The sequence below is a fragment of the Acinonyx jubatus genome, chromosome A3 (genome assembly GCF_027475565.1).
Source record: "Acinonyx jubatus isolate Ajub_Pintada_27869175 chromosome A3, VMU_Ajub_asm_v1.0, whole genome shotgun sequence".
NCBI lineage: Eukaryota > Metazoa > Chordata > Mammalia > Carnivora > Felidae > Acinonyx > Acinonyx jubatus.
In genome coordinates, this window is record NC_069388.1 from 109290074 (window position 1) to 109298667 (window position 8594).

The 8594-nt window shown below is 38.0% G+C and overlaps 1 long non-coding RNA gene across 1 annotated transcript; it reads left to right on the forward strand.

Annotated features, from left to right (window-relative positions):
* The first annotated feature begins 834 nt into the window (after positions 1-834).
* LOC113604876 (uncharacterized) lies at positions 835-7396 on the forward strand. The gene is made up of 2 exons (XR_008289772.1): positions 835-1209; positions 6958-7396. It is a non-coding gene; the product is annotated as an uncharacterized LOC113604876 (long non-coding RNA).
* Positions 7397-8594: the final 1198 nt, after the last annotated feature.

Sequence of the window (8594 nt, forward strand, 5' to 3'; positions counted from 1 at the left end):
ATAAAAACTAACACTTTACAATTGAGGACATTCATGTATATGTGATCACCTCCACTGGGTTTTCCAGACCAGTGGTGACAAACTCAAATACCTTGAGAGTTCAAGTAAAAAGCATACATTTGTGAAGACAGGCCATTAGAAACATAGAAAATGCTTTTCCCATCTTAAGTGGACAGCTGGTGCTCAGACTCAGTCAACAATTTCTACATATGTATTTGGGTTCAAAATAACCAGATCTTCAGATTTTCAGTGAAATGTTGGAAATGTGTATTAATATCTGGAATCCCCCCGTGTTTAAAAGCTGGCAGTCAACTAAAGTTTTGAAAAGAAAAAACACTGTTGTACCCTAAGGATCTTTGGATTTGGTTCCTGGGCCTCCTGTTTGCACTCTTTGCTTTTACATCTTGTATGCCCAATTGGGTAGACCCAACCACTGCCAGTTGTTAAGGATTGCTGATAGAGTGTAGGCAGAAAGCTCTCTGCCACCTTACCTATGGCTTATATTATTTTCAGATTGTGAGCCAGTGGGTTCAGAATTTTTTACAGGCTCTTTATTCTAGATTGTTAAAATATCTCTAAGAATTGTAAAGTATATCTTCTCTGGATAAAGTTGGAATTTCCAGTTTTAGGGCTTTATAATTTACTGTACTTTATAAACTTGACCCATTATCATGTATATTCTTCTCATCAACATAAGTATAGATTGCTCATTCACTTGTCCATTCAAAAAATGTTTAGTGAGGGTCTCTTATGTGCCATGCAATGTACTAGATGCTGTGTAGGTGCTCAATGACAAATGCTATTTGATAAGCAGAGAATCAACATCTGTTCTCTTCTTCCTTAGTAATAGCACCAGTTTAATTTGGTATGGTAATATATTTAGCCAATGTTGACACTTTCCCTCATGCTTGCATATTGTTGTGGCCATGTAACCAAATCCTGTCTACTGAGATTGTTACGGGTTGAATTGTGTTCCCCAAGAAGATATGTTGAATTTCTAAACCCTAGCACCTCAGAATTTGACCTTATTTGGAAATAAGGTCATTGCAGACATAACAAGTTAAGATGACATCATAATGGATAGATGGGGGCCTCAATCCAGTGATTGGTGTCCTTATAAGAAGAGAAGACACAGAAACAAAGGGAAGAAAACACCGCAAGAAGACACAAATAAAAGAAGAACACCATGTGACAGCAGAGGCAGAGATGGTAACTATAAGCCAAAGAACACAAAGAATTAATGTCCACACCAGAAGCTAGAAAGAGGCGAGGAAGGATTCCACTCAAGATTTCAAAGGGAGCATGGCCCCATTGATACCTTAATTTCAGACTTCTAGCCTCCCAGAACCATGGGAAAATAAATTTCTGTTGTTTTAAGATACTCAGTTTATGGTAGTTTGTTATAGAACGCCTAGGAAATGAATACAGAAGTATATGCAAAAGTTGTCATATGGAACTTCTGGGAATTCTCCCTTTTTAGAAGTTGTACATTTAGCTGGAAATATAGAGGTGATAACTTGAGCTCCAGTTGGCATGTTGAACTATGCAGCCTATTTGAGGATGGGATGTACATACTAAGGAAGGTGGAGAAGAACTATAGAAGAACTCTGGAACATTGGCGGTAGGGTGAAGCTGCTATCCTAGCCCTGGAGGCTGTGCATATGGTCTTCTTTATGTGAGAGTTAAATAAATTTAAATACATGCTTAAATAGTTTAAGCATGCTATTTGACCTTGTTTTTAGGCTAACCTAATTCTAACTAATATTCTGATCTTCAAGCCGATTTGAGTATAGCATAGGTAAGAGGTGGAGGCAGGCAGCAAAATTCAGATGCTTCGTGGAAGTGTGGGGGGGAATCTTATAACTGAGAGAAGAAAGGAAAAAAATGGGTTTGGGAAAGGATCAAAAATTAAGCTCATTTCTATTATAATATTTCCTGATGGCCTTGCTGATACCAACGACTAGGGTGTTACACAAAACTACGCCATGTTCATGCTGGCCTTTGTGGCAAATGCATGCATTGGAGACGTGACTCCTAAAAGACAGTCAGATGTTAGGCACAGATTCTGAGGTCCAGCAAGGCTAGGTTGAAATGTGTTCTCTCTGGTCTCATTAACTGTGATTTGTGACTTACTATCTAATGTAGCTAAGCCTTGCTTTTCTCATCTATAAAATTTGAATAAAAACCTCTGACCCCCAAACTTTTTGGGGGGATAAGTAAGGTAATACATTTACCAATGCCTATGAGGAATTACTGAGATAGCTCATCTAGAAATAACTGAAGTACAATGGGTTATGAGGAATACATTAAGGTAATATAAGTAGAAGTGCCTTAGCACCCTGCCCTTTATATAGCAGATGGTCCATGCATGTTATTTCTCCTCCATTCTTCTGCTAATTTTTCTTCTGTAATATCAAGTAAGTAAAAAGATTTGGACTTTAGTGGGAACCTTGTACTTTGCTTGTATAGCACTTTTGTGGGGACCTTACACCTTACTGTGTGTAGCATATCATGTTGTAATACACTAAAAGGCCAACCTTGTGTACTTAAGTTATGGCTTCAATAAGGATATTTGCCTTAGAGGTGTAGGTAGAACTTCTGGGGTCTACTCAGTTCAATCAACTCAAGGGTATTTTATCTTTCAGATGTTAGGAGAAAAACCTTTAATACTGGAAAGGACTTTGTTAAAACATCCTGGAAAAAGGGCTATATGTTTATCATAGCCAATTGTTTTATTTTTCACTTGAATTTTTTTATGAGAAAAGATTTTATAGAAAGAGCTTGGTTCCCGATGGAAATAATATGGACACTCTTAGATATAGCTTAGTCAATTAATCAATATGACTAGGACATTATATCTCCAACACATATTTTTTCCCTTTTTCTTAATATATTTATTTTCTCGTAGCATAGCCCAGGGCCTAGGAATCATCATGGATTCCTTGGAATATGTCACATCATTCCATTCCATTCAGATGCTTCTTCTTCAGAGTTCTTACATTTTGAGGTTAATGCCTTTTTTGGATAGGAAATATATAAAATATTTGTGACTTGGGTAATATAGAGCAATCTTTTGTCTATGATTAACGATTCTCAAAGTTTGCCTAGTTATCTTCTCTAGATTACCGTTCCAGGTACCCAAGCAAACTGCCACATGGTCCTAATTTTGCAAATTCCTTGTTCATTTTTGTTATAATTTCCTCTATTCTCTATATCTTGAGTCATCTTTACTTAAAGCGCTTAGTATCCCTCTATGTTACAGAGATAGATACTCTTAGACCTATAGATTCCATTTTAAGGCAGCAAAGTTATTTGGTCTTATTCTGCCTGGTTGCATGGTTGTAATTATCAGGCCATGTGCTATAGTTAACTAGGTTTCCTTTTCATTCCATTTGACCTGACAGTCCATTTCTTGGTTTTCCTCTCCAGATCTTCATAAAGTCTAACTTCTGCTATGTAGGTCCTAACCGTGTATCCTAGTGTGTTTCATCTACCCAACCCTATCTTCTGACCTGTACTTTTACTTATGGCAAGATGTTAGTGCACACCTCTTACTCACCACGGATATATGTGATATTGACTATTTGTCTCTAGCTACGACTGATGGTAGGACTCATCTTGCCTGCCTGTACGTCCCCCCAACCAGATCTTTCTTGTGCCTGATTCTGGCTACCTCTAATTTGTCACACATTGTTCATGACTGAATCCCTGCTCTGACTTTTGCCTTTATGGATTTTTCTAGACTGGATCCTTTAACTTTCAAGATGGTACTCCAATTTCCTATAGTAAGAATAGAGGATAATGAACTTGAATAATGTTATTATCATTTTTTTTTTTCTGACAGGAATGAAAGATTAAAAATGTTAAACTGTAGCTAAGCAGTGCCTAAATACAGTCTTTGGCAAACTGTAATGCAAGTCAAATGGATTTTGAACATTCTTCTACCTCCTCATAAGGTGACCCTTTTCTTTTTCTTTCTTTCTCTCCAAAAATTCTAATCTTTAGCTGTCCCAGGTCATCCCAGTTGGAAATTGCTAAGAAAACTGTAGATGTTGATGATATCATGTTAATTCTCTTTGAAAATTTGCATGATAAAAGAGCACTGCAGAAAGCATAATTGAAAGTAAATTTTAAGACTCTGTGTCCCCTCCAACTGCATTTCTTTACAGAAAAATACCTTCCATGCTTTTGGGTTTGAATGACTAAATTAATTAACAAAAAACTAGGACTGCAAATATATAGTTATTAACTTTGTGTATTTAAAAATACTTACAAATTTTACATCACCATCATTTTCTAAATGACAGGAAATTTTAATTAAAAAAATAAGACATCATCTCAGAATAAAGGGTCATATTTCTCGTGAGAGGACACAAATTGTTAATTTTGAATGCAGAAACTTACATGAAATTTTGTTTTGTATGGAGTTTTGTGCAAAAAATATTTCAAATTAATAGTTTCATTGTGACAAAAATAAAAGGAGGAAAAAAGGAAAGAAAGAAAAAAAAAAGTGACAACCAAATATTCAGCTTTTTCCAGGGCACTGATTTTTCAAGTCACAACCATTGTTGAACATCTAGTTTCATGTACATATGTTTGTGATAACAGTGTTGAGCTTCATCTGAGTTTTGGGATTCTGTAAAGCAAGGTTGGTTGGAAAAGCCTTCCACCCCTCTTTTATTCTGTTTTGAGAAATCACTAGGCTAACCACAAAAACCACCTGCCAGGGAATATTCTAAGACATGATCCAATTCCACCCTCCTCCACGACTCTAGGCTGTTTTATAAAACTCTAGGCTTTCTCTATCTTCTTTTCCACTTTCTCATTAATGACTGTTTTCCCCCTAATGCAAGAGCCTGAATAGTCATCTCTGTAATTACCTGGTGCGTTTTGTCTTTCACAATCAAAATATTCAACCTCATCCACCTCCCCCTGACCTGTTTCTGTTGTAATCAACTGGGCATTCTTTGTGAACTCTGACAAGTCAAGGACCAGCTGCTTTGTCCCCTTTCTCCTTGATGAGAGAGAACAACAGTGGGCGGGGAGACTTGCTAAGGCTGGCTCCAGGTGGCCCTTTAGGATAGCAGATGCTGAGCCTCAGGTAACTGATTATTTATTTCACTATGACCAGGCAGATATTTTCACATTTTTCTGGCCAGGATGTCATGTGTTCCTGTGAGGTTTATTTATTTATTTATTTATTTCTCCTGGGAGTTGATTGCAAGGGAAGTGCTTTTGTGAGCAAGGAAAAAAATAACAATGATTGCTGCTACAGATTTTAAATTAGAATTTCATTTATTAAAGTAATAGTTTAAAACCCTGTTTTCTTTAAGCCTTTAAATTTAATGAACAGATCTGATTTTACTATTTATTAAACTAGTAAACTTTAAGGATCACTATGGGGGGGGGGTGTGTGCGATAATTTTCAATCAATCCAAATTGAAATGAATAAACTTATTTAAATAATCAGACTCATTTTAAGCTTAGTCTATTCAATTTATTTAAACGCTTTAAAATATGTTTAAGTTCTTTCATCCTTTGACTTTGTAAAGTACAAAGTAAATTTAATCATCAGTGTACCTAATTCTAAGCCTTGCCAGAGTTAAGATCCTCTTTCTCAGTAAGGAAATAGCTTTACTATTTCAAGTAAGTTGAAGTTTCCATTCCGTAAGAATGGGAGAGCTTATTGACCTGAGGGGTTTTTAAAAAAAAATTTTTTTAACGTTTATTTATTATTGAAAGACAGAGAGAGACAGAGTGTGAGCAGGGGAGGGGCAGAGAGAGAGGGAGACACAGAATCCGAAGCAGGCTCCAGGCTCTGAGCTGTCAGCACAGAGCCCGACGCAGGCTCAAACTCACAAACCGTGAGATCATGACCTGAGCCAAAGTCGGACGCTTAACCGACTGAGCCACCCAGGCACCCCTGAGGGTTTTTGTCTGGACTCTGGATGAAGCCTACTCATCTTTCACCAGTGAGGGAACGTACACTTTTGTATCTAGCTGCTGTTACAACAGTGATTCTTGGTCTAAACTCTTTAAACTCAGTTTATTTCTTTTGGTTTCCAGTTACATCTTACCAAATGTTTTTCACCTGATTTGCGTCTGCAACTTCACTTCCTTTAACCAATTTCTCCCTGATGGGTTGATTGCTGGATTATTTTTATATTCTTTTATGGCCGGCGACAGCTCTTTTGTGGATATTAAAAAAACCCCAGATTCTGCATATCTCCCATGACTTGGTTTTGTTTGTAAGATCACAGTTTCTAAGATTCCACTAATTACATCATCAATCTATACACACTTCTTCATGAACCAGTGTTTATTGGCCAGTGGGGAAAACTACCACTAGCCTCAACGAGTGTGGAAAACTGGGAGTCCAAGATCCTTAAAAGGTAGGGAGAAGACAGGGAAACATAGATGATAACCTGATAGCCGACATCATCTTTGGTCACGTGCCAGCTACAGTCTCTGCTTCTTTAGGTGTGGAATACCTACCTATCTCAGGGTGTGCAATAAAAGCTCAGTGTGAGCATATGCTTGGAGGACTTGTGAAATGTTTTCATGAATTAAAGGCATGAAGCCAATGATTACCATGTTTATATTTCTCATCATTTGGATCTAAAATAATAATAACTCTTTTAAAAGTAAATATCGAAGGTGTATTTGATTTTACAGAGATGGATTATGAATTAAAGACCGTATAGAAAACACTATACAGCAAGAGGAGTCCTTCGAATTTTGTGAGTGGGTATATATCACAGAAGGAAATAGTCGTGGATAATAAAACAACCCAACTCAGCTAAATAGACTATGTGACACAAAATATGTATTGCTTCTGAAGTAAATTAAATATGACTTAGGAGAATGAGCTAAAGAGACAATATCTGGGACCGAGGGGCTAGAATCTTTTACAATAAATAAAATAAATCCTAACAAGTTCTCTTTTTTCCCCTTCAGGCCTTTCCTATTAAAGTGATAAATGCTTACAAAACAGATATCCAGCTACATAACCAAGCAGATTGAATGGGACTGGAGGACATTTTACAACAGTGATTTTGATTCTTCAAACTTTTGGAGACAAAACAACTTTCAGATGAAGAATGAAATTTGAAGCCAGAATAGCATGCGATGAAAAACATTTTAAATCCATGCCTTCCTTTTGAAGTTGTATCTTTTTTGGATGCTCAAGAGTGAGTTGGATTTGCAGCCACAAATCAAATGTTCAGAAATCCTTGGCTGTCTGAGCCTGGTGGCCCTCATCCAGCCAGCTGGACGATAAAACACCTGGGTTGATTCTATTTATTCTGGAGGGGAGGAGCAAGGCTGTGCAAAACAACATGAAGAAAGACTCGCCTATGCAAAATTGCAATGTATCTAAAATTTCGTTGTCTTCTCATTGTCCTTGTGGTATCTGTTCTTCCTTGGTCTTTTACATGTTCCCAGTGCCCCCCATTTGGAGAGTCCAGAGTGATGCTCCTTGATCAGAGGTCAGTGTATCACCTCATTGCCTTGTTTTAGGGTTTGTCAACCCCGCCACTCATACAAACGTGTTACCTTTGCCACTCTCTCCTTACTCTGCTTTCTAGATGAAAATAGTAAAAATTGTCAGTAAACTGATCATTTGTGAAGGTAGTCTATCAGGATCTTAGTCAGCTTGGGCTGCTATGAGAAAATACCATAGACTGAGTGGTTTGAACAACGGAAATTTACTTTTCACAGTTCTAGAGGCTGGAAGCCCAAGATCAGGGTGCTGGTATGGTGTGGTTCTGGTGAGAGCTCTTTTGCTGGCATGCAGATGTTTGCCTTCTCGTTCTATCCTTATCTAGGAAACAGAGAGGGGGTGGGGCAGAGAGAGTGAGAGCATGCTCCTCCCTTGGCTTCTGTTAAGAACACTAATCCCATCATGGGGGCTCCATTCTCATGACTTCATCTCAACTTAATTACCTTCTGAAGGCCCCACCTCCAAATACCATCACACTTGTGATTAGGACTTCCTATGAATTTTGGTGGGGCATGAATATTCAGTCTATAGAAATCAAATCATTTTTGTGTCTTTCTAAGGAAATCTATTAAAATCTCTCTAGTAGGTATAGCAGATAAGGGGCAGTATAGCAGATAAGGGGCAGGAAAATGAGTGAGTAAATGAAGTATTTTAGCAATGGCCTGTTCTTTAGCCCTCTTCTAAATGTTTTAACCACTCAAGAGACATTAACCTTTGTCTGGAGCTGGTCCAGGATAGGTGTGGTTCAGTCAATAGAGGTATGACATCTTTCTTCCATCTCCTACACAAAGGAAGCATTCTGCTCTGCTTGTCCTGTGCCCAATGACACTCACAGGTAGCTACAGCAGGAAAGGTGACTGTTTACAGTAGGCTAACCCCCCTGCAATCCCAGCCAGAAGTCAACTATTCTGCTTCTGAAGAGGTAAAGACTACTGCCTTATGAGGATATTCCTTAAACAATGTGGCTGGTTTTTCAGTGTTGGCAATAAGGGAAAGAGTAAACGAATCTGGAGGACGCAACATTAGGAACTAGGAAGTGAGTGCCAAGAACCGTCTGAGCAGCAGTCAGGAGACAAGACCGGTAGAACTGGGG